Raw genomic sequence first — 18,772 nt, forward strand, 5'->3', positions numbered from 1 at the left:
TTCCTGTCCTAAAGGAGGAAACAGTACTGATGCTGGCTTAAATTTAACCTCAGAATATCTTAAAAGAATATAGCCCAACAGAACAGGGCTTTGTAGAAGGACCACCACTCCTACTTAGAATCCCATGCTCTCCATATACCTTTCCTAATCTTGTTTCTACTCTGGGTCACTTCTATGCCAGGGAAATAAAGGAATAAAATGTTTGTTCCAGTGATGAGGCTTCACCAGACACAGTTTACCCAGAAAACCTGAAGATGCAACTGGGGTGACAAGAGAAGGGTGCTAGCTAAGGGTACCAGGTGCTCTTTAGCAAGGGAGATCAGGGAAAGCTGCAAGATGCTAGGGTTCAGCCAGTGATGAGTTAGAAGAAAAGTCTGAATGTTCACCTCTGCTCACCAGAAGGCAGCCCATTAAAGAGTTCAGTATAGAGGTGTCTCTTTGCAGTTAACTGAAATACGTTTATCTATCTCTATTCTATAGATGGGACTAACAAGGCAGAACCTTTGCTTGCCTGGGGTTCTGTGAACAGAGAGCCTGACATCCTCTAGCTAACTGAGGCTGTCCATTCTGTCTTTCCTGCCTCCCTCATTCCATGGCTCAGGTCCACTTGGCTCATGATTACTGAAGGAGGTAGATGCCAAGCAAGGATGAGGGCAAAGGCAGGTAAAGGGAAGGGAGGCCTACACAAGGTGAGTTCTTCATGACAAGAATCCGATCAGCAGCTGGCCTGGACTCTGAGAAGTCATGGAAAAATATACCCTGTTCCCAGCAGGAGTGCCAAAGACTTGTTCTCTTGGGACATCTCCCTGTGTCACACACTGGCCTCCAGGGCTATCCTGGCAGAGCCAGGGGAACTTTTCCCATGTCCTTGCTCACTGCCAGCTCACACCCTGCTCCTCTTTGAGAAACCTGAATGATGACTACTTATCATTCAAACCCAGTTCAGCCACCTCCTCTGGCAGGAGGGGACCCTCTACTTACCCTGGATAGATGTCTCAACTCTGCTCCTTTTATACCCGGCCTTCCTTCCCTCACTGCCCATGAGAAGCACTGTTTTGTCATCTTGAACTCATTACTTAGTGATCTCATTAAGAGTAAAAACAAAAACCTGTGCTGTTCTCTGCTATGGGAGGCAGCACCCGCCACTGCTGCACACAGGTACCTGTGACATTTAATGAGCAGACAGCAGAAAAGTGAACAAACCAGGTGACACTTTGCACTTTGCAGTATCCATTAAGCCTGTCAACATCTCTGTCCTACACGTATATGTGGCAGCCGGAGTGGGACCCACAGTGGCATAGGAAGGAAGAGATGATGAGATACTCATGATGTAGGGACAGGTTCCAGCTGGAAAGTTGTCCTTTCTGATTACTGACCACCTACTATGCATCAGGCACTTTATAATTCAGTGGATGCTGGGAGAGGACATGGCTTCTGCCTTTGATGGGTCTGCAAATCAGGCAGGACAGAGCAGATGAGTTGATGTTGCCTGGCCAGAGCAGGTAGAGCTGGGAGGAGAAGACAAGCCCAAACCAAACCAAGGTTGGCTTTGGGCAGAAACCATTCCACAGTTCTGAGGCATGAAGAGCTACACACACACACACACACACACACACACACACACACACACACACACACACACACAAGGCTTCTGTGTACAAATCTCAGCATACACTCCTGGGTATTTCCTGCCCTAACACTGCAACATCGAAGTCTGACTCTCCAGCTTTCTGACCTCGTGCAGAACCATGAGTGTTAGAAACTAGCAGCCAGAGTCTCTTGTTTGTGTTTTATAGGCATTAGCTGCAGCAAAAGAACAACAATGAGAGCAAAATCTTTACAGTGGGCCCGAGAAGCTTCTGGTGGGTTGGGGAGATGACCATGGCTCTGTCAGTAAAGTACTCATCTTGCAAGCACAAGGGCCTGAGTTTGATTCCAAAAACTCACCTAAAATAATTATCCAGTGTAATTACCCACTTGTAAATCCAGTGCTGGGAAGGTGACTACAGGCAGATCCCTGGGGGCTTGCTGGTCAACCAGAGACCCTGAGCTGTCTAATTTTATGTCAACTTGGCACAAGCTAGGGTCATCTGAGAGGAGGGAACCTCAACTGAGAAAAACACCTCCAAAAGATGGGACTGTAGGCAGGCCTGCAGGGCATTTCTTTTTAAACAGCTCCTTGTGGATGGGGCCACTCCTGGGCTGGTGGGTCTGGGGTCTATAAGAAAGCAGTCTGAGCAAGTCATGAGAAACAAGACCTCTCCTTGTCTTCTACATAAGCCTCTGACTCCAGCTTTCTGATTCTGAGTCCCTACCTTGGCTTCCTTCAATGGACAGTGACTTGGGATATGCACACCAATTAAACCCTTTCTTCCCCAAGTTGGTTTTGGTCATGGCGTTTCACCACAGCAATAGTAAGCCTGACTAGAACAGACCCTGTTTGTTCTAACAAGATGAAGAGTTTCCCGATATGATGCCTGAGGTTGACCTCATGTCTCCTCACATAGGCATATACATGTACATACATTTTACATGCACCTGCACACATACAACCATGCACACATGAACGCACACACACTAAGTCTCTTTACCTCTTTTTCTTCTCTCCTTCTACCCTTCCCTCCTCTCTTCCTCACCCCACTCCTTCTTGCCTTCCTGCTCTGTCCATCTCTCTGATTGTATTTTCCTGGAGAACCCTGAAGAAGAGTTTTTGGTGTTTGTCTTCTCATTTCCCCCAGAGAATTGTCTAAAGCAATAGTTGGGTTAGTTTCACTTTGGCTTGAACTACCTCTGAATCCCCATGCTCCTAGTATAAAAATCCATACCCATCAATGATGGAGAACTCACTGAAGCTTGAGCCTCAGGTCCCCCAACTCCCTAGCACTTCCCTTCCCCACCTTTGTGATACCTCTTCTTCCATGAGGCTTAGCCGTCAGGAGATAGATGAGTCCCCAAGGACTCAGAGTAGACTTGTTTTTCCATACCCCTACAGTCTTTCTTCCCACAGCCAGAGGACTTCCTAAACCTTGCCCTTTAGGTTGAAAGTATATGCTGTGCTGCATACTGTGCCAGAGCTCAGGGGGAGGGGAGAAGGAGCCTTGTTTTGGCCAATCCATCTCTAGGCAGAGCTGGTGCCAGGCTTGGCAGCACTCCTTGGGTAGCCTTTCTTGGATCCTGCTGGTAGAAGGCCCCCGAGCAATACTGTGGTTCCTTCTGGGTATTGCAGCCAACCAGGAACCCCAGCTATAAGCCCTGTACTGATGGCACCCACTGGCAGTAATTATAGAGGGGGAAGACAGTCACAGTGGAATGCAGCAGTGTTGTTCACTGGTACACCAGACCTTGATAGGCCCGTGCACACTGATGGAGAGGAGGACGGTCCTCACTGGCCCAGAGGCAAGTTCTGACCCACTAGGAAATGAACATCCTCCATGGCCATGGATCTCCAGGCCCCTGGAGATCATTGTTGGGGTTTCCCATAAGTGCACAGGCAGAAGATGCAGGCCAAAATCCTGCCAAACACAGAGCTGGCTGTAAAGTCCCTGCTACTGAAGCAGGCTTGCAAGAAAAGCCTCTCTTTGGATTCCCACAGCCACAAGGATGCTGCACTCTATGGCATTCATTAACAGATCAGGGGATGAATTTAACAGAATGGGATAAAACGCAGTGGATAAGGGCCCAGGCTTGGAAGAAACCAAACTCTGAATGGAAACTCTGCATATGCGCTTGCACCTTTGTGGGTCTCACTGTGCTGAACTATGAGGCAGGGATAATGGTAATGGCAACAGCTGAGCCTCTAGCTCTTGTTGAGGACCAGGTGCTTCTACTTATGTCACACAGCGTTAAGTCAGCTCAGGATGGGTTCAATACCATCTGAGAGGATATGAGTCAGTAATTCCTCTTCTTTTTAATGAGTATATTCAAAGGCAAGCATGTGGTCCTAAGAATGTTAGTATTTTTGAGAGGTATTGGACATCTACCATATCCAGGAAAGAAGAGGCACTTCGTGGAATTTCAGCTAATTCTCCTAACAAAATGATGACTACATTTTACAGATCTACAAAACAGGGATCTGAGGGTGGAAGTGGTTTTCCTCAATGGTGGCAGTGACTGCTAGCTCTTTCTCAACACATCATCTTTCTAGTTACTGAGGTCTAGACTTCCTGGTTTTTGTCTGGAACTATGGCCAGACAGAAGGGTGACCTTCTTCAAGGTTCCTTTATATCCAAATGGGCCAGGTGAGGAAGGCCAACCAATGGGCTCTGGGTAGAGGTACATTGTTAAAATTCTTTCCCTGAAGGAGACATAAACAATGGCTATCCTCCCCACGTAAGGTCCTAACATCAAACAAAGGTTTGATTCTACCAGCATTCACTCTGGGTAACTAGGGAGTTTATGCCCTTAATTGTGCAATGGGTGAGGGGTGAGGGGCAGAAGCTTGGATGACCTCAAAGTCACACTGGGAGGCCTGCACCCCAAACAGGTTGAGCTCCCCATGACTGTGCCAATCCAGCCTCCTCCCCTAGTCCTTCCTTGATTCTGTACTCTAGCAACTTGCTGAAGCTGTATGTACAGCACAGAATTGAATACAGCTGGGCTGGGAGACAGGCTGGGTATTCAAGTGAGGATCTATGATCCTCCCACCCCCTCTCTATGGGAGAACTCAACAGGCAACAAACCCAGCAGGGGTGCTCTTACCCAAGTGGGCACAGCTTAACTCATGAAGATGGTAGCAGTTTGGTTTTAGAGGCTAGTGTGCACAATGGGGTACCATGTATAGATCCGAAAAGCCTTCTTAAAACAAAGGAGAGGGTGTGTTTTTTCTCTTTCTTCCTTGATTTTCTCTATTGAGTAGAACATGGAGCCTCAGCAGATATTTTGTTCTATGAGGTAAACTGTATGTGTGTGTCAGTGTATAGTAGAGTCTGGTCTCTAGCACTAAGCATCGCTATATTTGTCTTGGCTCACTGACTTTCAGACTTTTACTTCTGGCTTATTTAGCTGCTATTATTTTGTGTGTGTATTTGTTTTCACATTAAGTTAATCCCACTTGATATTTCAAAAGCATGGGACAATTAAGGGGCAACATGATGATGTGATACTCAACCCTGGTACCCATGCTGGGCACCTCTACTTTTCCCTAAGTGATCTATATACACATGGTTGGACAATGGGGCTGAACCCTCACGATTTGAGACCAGAGCATTATTTGACACTTACCAGAGCATTATTTGACACTTACTCTGTGGCTTGTTCCCAGAAAAACATAGGGATCCCCTTTGCATGATCCGTGACAGCAGAATCCTAGGCCCCAATGTCCCCTCAGGCCAGAAACTATGTGGATTTTCAGGCTGGACTAGGATAATGAGCAAGGATGCCTGGCCAGCCTCTTGGTCTTAATTTAGTGCTAAGAGAAGTCATATAGTGAGGCATACAGTCAAGTCCTGGCTTTGGTGCTCTCTAGATTATCCCATTCTTATTACTTCTCTTTGTATCTTCAAATTCAACAGCCCACTCCACTGATTGCACCACCCTCCCTAAGTTGAAGATGCAGTGGATAGTCTTCATAGCAGACCTGGCAAGAGAACAGGGGACAGTGGTAGTGAGTCCCATTGGTGTACGACAGACTAGGTTAGCAGTGTGAAGTCTGTTGGATTAATCTACAGAGAGATACCAGTTTGGGGAAATGGTAGCCCACAGTCCCAGGCCCAAGATAATGAGGAAACGCCCTATGCCTATCTTCTCAGCCTATGCTTTGACCCCTCTGGTGCATTCTGCTATGCAGCCATAGTGGGATAGGAGTGGATGGGAAAAGCACACTGCTGCCTAGCATCTTTTTGTCCTAACAGATATCAACATCAGGAAGTGTATGTTTGCTTCCTGAGTCTTCTCCATGACCTCGGGAACCAAGAACTATCATCTCTGCTTAGGGAACAGAAAGAAATTGCATTTCACAAAGGTTAACTACCAGGCCCAAGCTCACAGAGTGAGTAAGCAAAGCCAGGATTTGAGTAGAGGCAATCCTAAGCCGTGACCATCTAGTGTTTGGCTACATAAATGGGGTAAGTGTGGTGGCATCTGTGATACTGACATTACTCACAGAAAGATGCTGCACCCAAAGGGGGATGGGAAGATGAGTGTGTGTGTAAGAGGGGATTCCATCCACTCATTTTGATTCCTCAGCACCTAAAGATAAAGCATATCACCATTCCCTGAATAGGGTAGCAGAGAAAGAAGTTGCTGGTCTATGAGTAGACATGGTACAGGAATTTTCACGGGGATGGTATTAGTTATACTTCTCTTATCACTCCAAATACTTATGAAATGTAGCTATGGAGGAAGGGTTCATTGTGAATTAAAATTTTGGGGATATGGTCCATTATGTTATGGATGACACAGCAGTAGAAACATGATATAGCTACTTACATTGCATCCAATTAGGAAGCCCAGAATGGACAGGAAGTAGGAGGGACTTGCCTATAAAGTCTTAAAGCTCCCTCCTAGTGACTATTCTCCTCCAGTAAAATTCCATCTTCCAAACTAGTGCTCCCAGTGTTCTAACACATAGTCTCTGAGGGAGTAATTGATACCATGTGTTTCCATGTTCAATATCTTGATTAAGAGAGTTGATGAATAGCATAATGTTGAATATGGAAACACAATTTCTAGACTTTACTAATGCTGAACTGACTTTATTTTAACTGCAATGAGCAAAACTCTTGGAAAAAAGGAGATCTACAGGGTACCCACCCCACCTCCATCATCTGTCTTAGTGGAATAGGTCCTGAAAGGGTTGCTGATGGTAGACCAGTGAAGGTCTTAGAACTGGATCTTGGCTCTTCCTTTTGACAGTTTAGTGACCTTGAGCTTAGTAGTTAACCTCTCTGACTCCTAGTTTCCTCATAAAGGAGAGAACATAATCCCCACAGACCTTAAATGAGATAATGCCTGGGCAGCCTCAGCCATGTGTCCAGCATGCAGTCAGCCCTTCAGAAAGAGTAGCAATTATTAGTCATGTTTCCCTCTGGTCCTTCCTTGCCCCAAGTCCTTGGTGCTCACAATCAGCCTACTGTGAGTGCCACATAAAGGTGTGTGTGTGAGAAGGACCAGGGCACAGGGAAGGAGAGGGAGGGACCTGCCCCTGAGGCCTTACAACTGCAATCCTCTTCCTTTCCAGAGGAGCCAAGCTGTTTTCTTACCACCCAGTCCCCTGGGCCACAGGGCTACTGGGAACAAAAGGGCATAATCCGCAAGCATTTAAAGGTCTTATTGAGACCTTTTGTTCCTTCAAGGTTCCTGGACTTCACAAAGCCTAGAGGTAAAATCAGCCTCAAACCCAGAGCCTTCCTATCATATATAGTCTGACTCTCATGAATGGCTTCTGGTACCCAGCTGGGCATCCTGCCCCACCTGCAATCAGGCACCTGCTCCTGATGCAAGCTTTACCTACAGCTCTTGGCCCAGTTTGAAATTGTGTTTTCCCTTACCAGACTGGTAAGCCCTCTGTGTCTCAGACAAGTTTGGCTCCTCACTTCCTTAGGTGATGCCCACACCTTTCATCTCTTCAGATATCAGAATGCTCTGAGATGGAGGTTGGTCTGGAGTTCACAGATGAAGAAGCTGGAGAGCTTATGCCATCAGGTGGCAGAGACACATGTTTGGTCCCTCAGCACCCGAGCCTGGGCCCTAAACCACATGACTGAACTGATGGTTGAAGAGACATTACTAACTGATATTCTGAATACCATGCAAACTCTTTTGAAGTAAAGCGAAAGAATTAAGCTGGGCACCATGGGGCAGCCCTGTAACCCTAGCACTTGAGAAACATAAACAACACTACAGTTTAAGGTTGACCTGGGCTATGTAGTAAAACACTGTCCACCTCCAAACAACAACAACAAAAATCCTCCACTTACTGGCCAATTAAGACACTGCTCTGGAGTTCTCCCATAATCCTAGTTTTCTGAAGTATAGAATAAGACACCATCCTGAACCCCACTCAACCACTTTGAGAAGCATCAGCTCCAAGCAATGCCTGGCTCCACCCTTGGCAACCCGCCTTGCAAGCTGCTAGCTCTTCACAAAGTGATTTTATTTCTTTGTGCTTCAACTTCTTTGTAGCTAAGACAGGAATTCTACTTTGTGTGTGTGTGTGTGTGTGTGTGTGTGTGTGTGTGTGTGTGTGTGTGTGTGTTTGATGAGAAAGAGAACAAGGGAGGCTGGAGAGGTGGCTCAATGGTTAAGAACACTTGCTGCTCTTACAAAGTCCCCACATGGTGGCTTACAATGATCTATTAACTTGAGTTCTAGGGGATTGGGTACCTTCTCTTGACCTCTGGTGACACCAGGCATGCAAATGGTACATTTATATACATGCTGGCAATGTATTCCAACATATGAAATAAAAGCAATTTAATAAAAAGGAAATTAAAACAATTTAAAACATTAGATTGGGGATTGTTTTTCCTGATTTGTAGCCAAATATTCATAGAAATGTCTGCTTTCCCCAGGAGGCAAGCAAAAGGGGTGTGGGAGCAAGCCCAAGGCCCAGAGGGGACAGCCAACCTCAGCAAGGTTCCTGGCCAACTGGGGAGTGGCTGCTGCAAATGCAGAGGACATCCACTTGAAGCAGATCTGCCAGGACAATGAGGGGCCCTCTCTGGGCCAGGTATCTATTTTCATTATCAAGGCTGCATTCCTAGAATTCCTTGGTATCCAGGCACTCATTACCAGAGGATCAAAGTGCCAAAGGAAAACACTCATTTGGGGCTAAGGTTTGGATTTTTCATTTTCGTAATTGGCCATTGAATCTGCACGCTCCAGGGGTACAGATAGAAGGTCACTGTTGGACAAAGTGTCCCTATGGCAGCCCTGTGGCCCATGGGGGAGGGTGGGGTTCAGTGCCTGCAAGACCTAGAAGGTTTCTGAAGGCCACTTTTCCATCCACTGTAGCTGGTCTGACATGTCAGCACCTGCTCCAGAAGGAGAGGCCACTCCTAAGTGCTGAAAACTGTTGGAAGAGCCATGGACATGTCTAGTCTCCTCCAGACCATCCCAACTAATGGCCCAGCTGGCTGGAAGAGCTCACCTGAGAGTGATTTCACCAGGGACATTTGGTAGTATCTGGAGACATTTGTGCTTATCACACTGGCAACTGGGAGAAAGCATGATACTGCAGGCACCACGCCTTCCCCCAGGTGGAATACTTGTGTTCCCTTCTTTCACAGGTTAAAATCCTGCTCCCCAACACGATGGTATTAGAAAGCAGAGCCATTGGGGGTCAAAAGGGTGGAAACCCTAGGAAGGGATCAGTGTTCACATGAAAGGGGCCACAGAGGGCTCCCCTCACAATCCAGTGAGGGGTGTAGGTCTGCGGGCATGTTTCACCCAAACTTCCAGCCCCCACAGCAAAGAACCATTTTCAGAACCAAGGCCAAGGAGCCAATTCTGGCTTTATCTCACATCTTGCAGCTGTTGCTTCTTCTCCCAGTGGAGTCATGGGGGTGACCAGTGGCAGTCAATCACCCAGGTGTGTGTCCTTTAAGAAAAGGAAAACAATGCAAGGTGGAAACACAGGTCAACACCCACCTTCCTTGGCCAGGTGTCAAGTGGAAACAGCCCAGGCTCTGGCATCCAAAAGCCCCTATTTACACATGAGTTCAATTCCTTGGTTGTCAGGCTCTGGGCAAGTTAATCAAGCTCTCATTAGTCTGTGCCTGGCTTTTGAGATAAAAATCCTGCCTAGTGGATGGTATAAGTATGATGGCTAGAAATGCCCACATCTGGGAAATGGCTAGTGTGAGCCTGATCCGTGGATGGTTGTACGCAGGTCCCATACCTCACAAACTCCCCTCAGCATCCTCATTTTCCTTGGCCTGATGCTGTCCCTCCTATGTCATGTAGGCAGGATCTGACTAGCTAGGCTGGTTAGCTAGACTCTCCTGGTTAGGTAGGCTCTATGTAGCTGTACACCAAGTCTCCTCCTCTGCCTCCTAACTCCTGGACTTTTGTCCTTCCAGGGTGTTCCACCCTAGATTCCTAATCCATCTGACCTAATCCATCAGAGATGCCAACCTGAGCCATGTTCTGGCTTGCACAGTGGCTCTTGGCTGCATGGTATCTGAGGACATTAAAGTATGTGCAAGTCTGTGGTACATTTCTACATCATATAAGCATAGATTAAAATGAGTCCTGCACATACTTCTCTGTATTTCTGTGTCTCATGTCATGTACGTAGCCTGAGATTACCTCTGCTCCTTTCATCCCTATAGTCACCTAGGTCAGACTGGCCCAATGCAAACTATAAATGTAGACTCTATGTCCTAAAATTAAAACATACACAGCAAAGTACGAAATAGAGGGCAGGGTTTGGCAGGAACAGGCTGTCCGAAGCAGGCTCCAGGGCCACTGTTCTGAACAGATGTATATTCTCTTTGGGATGTCTGAGTTGATAGTCTGGGTGCATTGGCTAAGGTCATGATCAGGAAACAGGAAATACCTCTGTAAAATTCCTGCCTCCACCCCAACTCCCCCTCCCCCACTCCACCCCTTCACCTCCGCCAAGTCAGTTCTTTGCCTAGGTAAGATATCCTGTTACCACTCCTGTGCTCCGCTTACAGAACGTCATTCATCAGCAGGTTTACGAAGCACTTTTCTCTTTGTGTACAAAAGCCCCAACCTTCTGACCTGGCCACTGTATAAACACTTCAGGCAGGTGCCTGAGCAGACCCAGAACCCTGCATTTGGCAAGCTCTGGCCCAGACTGCTGTCCTGTGGCTAAGTCTCTGATCCCCCAGTGTCCAGCCTGTCCATTCAGAGGGACTTCAGTGACCTCTTGGAAAGAAGCCAAGGCAACACCGCTGTCCCCAGTCACGGTGCTAACTCTACCTGAGGTGAGATAAGCTGCCATCTGGGAGCAGGGATGAGCAGGGGCCTAACTGTGCTTTTGATGCAAATAGAAGCCGAAATCAAAAGGCCTCTTCCTGTGGTTAATAGAATGATTTGGTTAAAAGTTTTGAAGCATTTCACCGCAACCTCTGTCCTGAGCAACCAGCCCTCAGTATTTGCATATGTTTTGAATGAAAATTGTCAGGAACATGCAAACTAGACAGCTAAGTGCCTCTTATCAGATGCTTGTGGGGAATCTTGGAGAGGACCAGACAGGAACAGGTCAGGCCTGAGGCCCTTGGGCTTCAGAGATACTATCTGCATCAGCTGCACTGATAACTAGCCTTCTCAATTTCAACACGCCTCAGCTACTCAAAGAAGCCACCTGCTGCACACTCCATGGGACCCAGAGAAAGATAAAGGAGTCTTTATGTGGCCCTGGTCTGGTTGGGGTCACCTGTAAGAAGCAGGGAGAGGGTGGCCCTCCCTTTACCAGAGGCTGATCCAGTATGCCATTTATATCATGATGTACATGTCGAGAGTCCATTAAGCATGCCTCTTCCTCAGTATTGGGCTCCTCCAGCTGTGCTTACAAATAATGTCATGAGGGAAATGCTATATATGGACATATTCTTTACTTGTTCTCAAACATGTTTGCTTATCACATCATAAAGGTCATGGAAGTTCTTTACAAGGAAAACAATCACCATGCAAATATACAAAGTGAAAAACCAACAAAGGACACGTCCCCACGATTCTACTGCCCAGAGGTTTACCAGTTAACTTGCCTCCATCCTTCCACACTGCCCTTTGTGCTCATGTCCTGGGGATTCTACATATGGACCCAGAGTCCCTTGCTTCCTTTTGTGGCCATCTTCAGTGTTCACTCTCCTTGGGATGAGAAGTATGCCGTCATTTCGGTATGCAGGGCTGCCTTTCATATACCTGGCTTTTGCCCCCAGATTTAATTTCACACTCAATTCTTGCAAGCAGAAGCCCTCCTGACATCTTGTAATGATTTTAACAAGGTATTTCTTTAGTGGATATTGAAAGGCAAGTCCTTGCACAAATATTTCATGTGATGTGGTCAGTGCAGAAGAAAAAGCTTCAAATTACTTACAAACAAAGGTAGTCAATCTTCATTTCAAGACACTTAACATATCCCTGGGGTAACAGAAAAGCCAAGAGAGTATACTTGCTCATGGTTCGGGTCTTGCACCAGGCTTCCTGAAGTAGCTAGGAGCTTGGTTCAGAGACATATATCCCTAGTACCTGGGAGTGTGCAGGTTCATATAATAAACAAGACAATGATGATAACAATAACATTATCAGGCTACTTCTCTTCTTCTTCTTCTCCTCCTCCTCCTCCTTCTTCTGCTTCTTCTTCTGCTTCTCCTTCTTCTCCTTCTCCTCCTCCTTCTTCTTCCTTGAGATAGGGTTTTCTGTGTAGCTTTGGAGCCTGTCCTAGAACTCTCTCTATAGACCAGGCTGGCCTTGAACTTACAGAGATCCCTCTGCCTCTGAAGTGCTGGGATTAAAAGTGTGTGCTAATCATGCTATTTCTTAATGCAGTGTCTCCCAACAGTAGTAAAGATGCTGAGAAGTTCAAGCACTGAGATTAAATGAGGTGACCTATTCCTGAGACACAAAGAATGTCCAGCAGTCTAGAGTTAGTCTTTGCAGTAGGTACTTTATTTTTCTAAACATTTTATCTCTGACAGACCTATGAGAGGCTCAGTGAGAACCAGTATTATATGGGCCACAGCAAATAATGAGTGTAGAATCTAGCATTTAAACTCTGCTCTCTGAGAGCAGAGAAGAAATGGATCATGGCTTTGCTGGATCCTTCACTAAATTGAGGAGTAAATTATCTCAGTTTTTCTTCCCTTTAAAAAACTCATTTTATGTGTATGAATGTTTGCCTCTCTCTCTCTCTCTCTCTCTCTCTCTCTCTCTCTCTCTCTGTGTGTGTGTGTGTGTGTGTGTGTGTGTGTGTGTGTGTATGTATGTGTGTACCACACCCATGCCTGATGCCTGGTGCCCATAAAAGACAGAAAGAGAGCATCAGGTCTCCAGGTTGTGAGCCATCATGTGTGTGCTGTAAACTGAGTTCTGGTCCTCTGGAAGAGCAGCCAGTGCTCTTAATCACTGAGCCAGCTCTTCAGTCCCCCAGTTATTCTTCATAATGGCCATGTTTCTTTGATGGGTTTGTCTCATAAACACTTGCATCTTCAACCTTATGTGTGGTTGGAGGGGACAACACTCAGCACAGGCTCTCTGTGGTTCCACCTTCAACAGAGTGAAGCTATTAATGTATTTTGCTTTTATTCTTCCAAAGAGATGGCCAAGGCCAAAGTCCCATTTGTTACCTAAATATTGAAGTAAATAACTTAGGTTCCTGAAGGTTCTCCATCTGCTTTAACCAAAGTCTTTGACATATATTTGAGAAAAGGAAAAGCTACATTGGCTCAGGAGTGAAGATTCTTCATTTTCTGGGGTCAGTTTCCTCTCTCTCTCTCTCTCTCTCTCTCTCTCTCTCTCTCTCTCTCTCTCTCTCTCAATTAAAACTTGGTTCCCTCTGTTCAGAGAGCACACCAAGAAGGCTCCCAAGGCTGCATTTGACCTGCATGGTCCTTTAAGTATATTGAACAAATCGTCAATCACTCAGAAATCTAGGGATTTCACATAGCACCGAAGATTGCCTGCTTTCACATAGAAAAGATCTGAAAAGATCTGGAAACACTTGGCCTGTGTTTCAGCCATTTGTTAGCAACTGTTTCCAGAGTGAGACACAGGATGATGACCAGACTCCCAACCCCCATAGTTGCCAGAAAGTTCTGTTACCTAACTCTCATTTGACAAGATCTTCTAAGTCACCAAAGCCATAGACTTCTGTAAGGTATTAGAGATGCCCAAGTCATCACATGCCTCCCAGCTGCAGATGTCTATGGTGATTTCCAGTGACACACAGGAAAGGTCTGTATCAGAGGTTCCCATTGGCCAGAATGGAGGGTCCCAGGATTAGAGAGAGAGAGTATAACACTGATCCCTGTGTGTATGGGGGCTGGGGGGTGGGTTGAGCCTCACCTCTTGATTCTAGGCTGCCTATATTCAAGGCATGGGGTGTAACTCAGTGAGAGAATGTCCCTTGTCCTTCTGAGCTCAGGTGAAAGGCTGCCAGGCTGCCTCTTAGGACTATTTAGCACATCACCTGGCTCCATGAAGGCCACCAGCACTTCCTACAAAAGACATTTGGTTTTATTCCTTTTTTCTTTTTAAATAAAGTACGAGAGAAGGAGGAATAAAAAAGGATAGGGGGAAGTAAACATTTTGATTACAATAACAGATTTTGCAACATTAACATAATTTAAATCTTAATAATTCTATATAAAGCTTATCTAGATTCCATTTTAAAAGTACACAAGATTTCTTTAATCTTTGCCCATATGTACATAATAATTTTACTATAAAATCAGCTAACATTTGCTGCAAATCTGCTCAATGAATTGTGGCTTTCATGCTGTTATCTAAGAAGTCATTTGCCAAAATTCCTATCAATTTTCTCTTGCTATCTTATAGAATTTTTTTACATTTTGGTGTTTTATGTCTTCGATCAACTCATTAGCTCTCTCTCTCTCTCTCTCTCTCTCTCTCTCTGTGTGTGTGTGTGTGTGTGTGTGTGTGTGTGTGTGAAGAAATGTAACTTGTTTATCTAGTTTTTGTCATTCATATGAGTATTTAATATCTCCAGCCCTTGTGATGTTTGTACTTCCCTATCAAAGGCCAGCTGATGATGCTATACAGCGGGGAACACCTGCAGTCCCAGTAGTGAGCGACGCAAGAGGATCGTGAATCCCAGACCAGCCTGAGCTACATGGTGAAACCCTGTCTTAACAAAACAAGTGTTTGGGATATAGCTGAGTTACCACAAGTGTTTGGGATATAGCTGAGTGTCTAACATGCACAAAGCCCTGGCTTCTGTCCCTGGCATACAGATAGATACACATGCACATACGCACTCACAAGCACTCGCACACATGGAGTAGCTGACTACATCTGAGTGTGTCTATTCCTGGACTTTCTGTCTTACCCTGTTGTCTACCTTTCACCAGGACCATGATGTCAGGAGTTGAAGTTCAATAAATGTCTCCTGACTTTGTTCTGCAATACAGTGATGGCTCTTCTGGGTCTTTTACTTCTTCCTAGAATCCATAGGTAGAATCCATTTGGTACCTACCAAAAGACTTGCTGGGATTTTGATACAGATTAGCTCAAATCTGCAGATAAAGTTGGAGAACAAAACAAATGGGTATGTCTTGACAATATGGAGTTCGCCCATCCATAAATAGGAACTTCCCAAAGAGAGGGGGAGCGGGAGACTGGGAGGTGGGCAGAGAGACATTTAAGCCCTGAGAGGTCAAAGGCCTGTCAGAGAACTAGTGACTCTGCTTGAAATTTCTTGTTCATCTAGAAGCATATTGTCTTATAAATTCTCCCTAGGGAGTCAGTGGTGATTATAGCTGTTGTAATTGTGATCAGTGTCGTTCTGGAGCATGCGTGCATGCGTGTAGGCAAGGTCTCATGTAGTTCAGCTGCTGAACTACACTTCAGCAGCTGAAACTTACTGCTAAAATGACCTTGAACTTCTGATTCGCCCTGTCTCCTTCTCCCATGTGCTAGGATTACAGCTGTGTATCAACAACATTCCATTGAGAATTCCTGATACAAGCTGAGGACGAGGACTGAAGCCAGGGCATAATGCATGTCAGGCAAGCATCCCCCACCAGACCCCTTTCTGATATTTTAAGCAAAAAAAAAAAAAAAGAAAGAAAGAAAAGAAAAGAAAAAAAAGTACCCCTCAAAAGTCTATGACTCAGCCAAAGTCACACAAATGGGAAAAGGCAAAAATGACACCAAGACACAGAACTTTGTGTAAACACATCATTGTTACCCTTTGAGGCTCTGTACTGCAGAACTGCATCTGGATAGAACATCTGCCTTTTAAACTGTGCTCTTAGTGAGTAATCCAAAACATTATTAATTCTCCTGTCATGACCTTGACTCCCCTGGTTCAAAAAATCCCTCCTCTCTTTCTTCAACTGGACTCCTGGAGCTCGGCCCAGTGCTTGGCTGTGGATCTCTGCATCTGCTTCCATCAGTTACTGGATGAATGCTCTCTAATGATAATTAGGATAGTCACCGATCTGATTACAGAAGAAGGCCAGTTTAGGCACCCTCTCCACTATTGCTAGAAGTCTTAGCTGAAATCATCCTTGTGGATTCCTGGGACTTTCCCTGGCGCCAGGTTTCTCCCCAACCCCAAAATGCCCCCCCCTTTCATTATCCTCCAATGAGAGGAGAGGAAGAAAGCAAGCTGTGGTTGGCATGTAAAATAAATGAAAAAAATTAAAAAGAAACAAAAGATGAAATATGCACTTTTTCAGATAAGGGAAGCTGAAGGAATACATCCACACACACACACCATACAAACTAGGAATGTAATAAGCTATACCATTAAAGTTTATATCATCACACCCCATGACCAAACAAACAAACAAACAAACAAACAAACACACTATTTTCTATTAAGATAAACACTGGCATTGGCATTTTATACACTGGAATAACAATAAGGCCTCAAGACTATAGACTATAGAAGATTAAAAAAAAAAAGTGATTTTTGTTTCTTTTCTTTTTTGGCAGGGGACAGGACACCTGTTAGATTCAGATCACTTCTGGCTTCTCCAGGGGACATCCATCTACTTCTGTTGATCTCTACCATTCTAAGATAGAATATTCCATTGAACAGTGGATGAGGTCACACATCCTATACATGAGACCATTAAGGCTTGGAGGCACACTCCACATACACATTGACTGCAACATTATAGTCATTTGGTTGATACTCTTTTAAAAAGCACACACACCATTTGTGGGGGGACATTATATTACATTTGAATCTTTTTTCTATGTCAACAATTACTTATTGACACAGAAAGATACTGAACAATAGAAAAAAAAACTTCTGAGCTAAACCAGCTGATGTACTTCAAGGTTGTATTGACCTCAGTATGGAAACCAGGATATATGTTACATTGGGGTAGGGGTTTCACCTTTGTATCTACAGGAGAAGAAAAGCTTTGGATACCATCTAAGTTGATCAAGATCCGATTTGAACAAGAGAAAGCTCTTAATGAGGAAAATGATGAGTCATCCACCAAGATATTTCCAAAGTGTTGTATGGAGACCTCTCAAAGGTAGAGAGGAATGCTCTGTTTTGTCTTTACAGGAAAACAAAAGGCACCCATCTTCAAAAAGCCAAAAGATACTGAATGTACATGTAGGTACCTAAAGAAGAAAAGATAGCTATCCAGAAAGAACCATTAAATGAAGAAGAATCTGACATGAAGTGCCAATAACTAATTCGGGTGAACAATTTCTGTACAAAAATCTATTTCTCTTTACTCCTTAGTACTCTTTTAGTCCCAATTCATGTAAACTGATAACTGGCTTTGGAGTTGGATTTGGCTTTCCTCCTCTAAATTCAAGCATGTTGTTAAAATTCAGAGTTTCTGTCTTATATCAAGAAGCCAATTGGTGTAAGACAGTAAAAAACAAAATCTAGGGACTATCATTTGTCTAAACTTGGTTTTCTCTCTGAAATTCTAATTTCCCTCATACTTACTTTCATCCTTACTGTTGCCTTTCCCAGGATGCATACCTATTAAAGTTGAAATTTCTGTGTTGATATTAATATTTAAGTTTTTCACAAGGAACGATAGCAATTCCTAATAGCATCTTTAAACTCTCCAAAAAGAAGATGTGCCCCACCTCATCAATTCCACTTGATTCAACTTGATGCATCTGGTCTACAAGCATCACCCTAAAACCAGTTTGGGACTATGACACTCGAGATAACTCCAGACTAGCTAGCTGAAATGGCACACCTTCTTATTACATCCTGGCCAGAGGCTCAGATAAAAACTTCAGTCAAGCATTTCCTGCCACACAGAGACGAACTACAAATGTTGCCTTAATTTTTTTTCCCCTACAGAATCCTATGGAGCCATCATCATCCCATTGTGACAGGAAGTAATCCTAAGAAAACAACACCCTCTTTCCCCAGTGTTGGCATTAAGGGATAATATACATTTGCATAGGGTTGGTTTTAGTTACTTAGGGTTGGGTATGGAAGGTGATGCTCAGATTCGGGTATCTCTTTTAGATAAGTATAGGGTATGGTTAGGATGAGATATATGTAGATGTACATAATTTCTAGTGTACTAACTTTAGTAACTGTTAGCTATAGACAACTTAAATTGCTAGATCCTTGATAACTTAAATTGCTAGATTCATGTATGTTGACTATTTAGGATCTTCTTTCTGTTTATGGTGTTTTACACACACATATAAAACTATCTGAATGTATATACATTTTGTATATTGATACAACTTAGGATATTTTATCATTTTGCATTTTACAGTTCTATCTCTAGTTAAGACATTTCAGCTCTATCTCTATTTGTGAGAAAGATGTATATGTATACAGTTATATTTTTTTTAAAGCTTCAGCCATTGTACAACTAGGTCCCCAAGAATCAGAGATATTTCCACCCATATTTCTTATACTTACTAGATTAGTCAGACATAGATTTTGATCTTCAAACTTCATAGACCTGCAGAATATGGCCTCCTGGACCCCAGCTCTCTCTCTCTCTCTCTCTTTCTCTCTCTCTCTCTCTCTCTCTCTCTCTCTCTGTCAGTCCCAGTCGGGTCATGGAGAGCAGCCTGGGTGTGGTTCCTTGGAACAGAAGCTTGCAGATCATTGGTTTCTCCCAGAATAAAATATATAACCAATATTTTATCCTCTGTGAATCATTATTGG

Source organism: Phodopus roborovskii, unplaced genomic scaffold, assembly GCF_943737965.1.
Source record: "Phodopus roborovskii unplaced genomic scaffold, PHOROB, whole genome shotgun sequence".
NCBI classification, from domain to species: domain Eukaryota; kingdom Metazoa; phylum Chordata; class Mammalia; order Rodentia; family Cricetidae; genus Phodopus; species Phodopus roborovskii.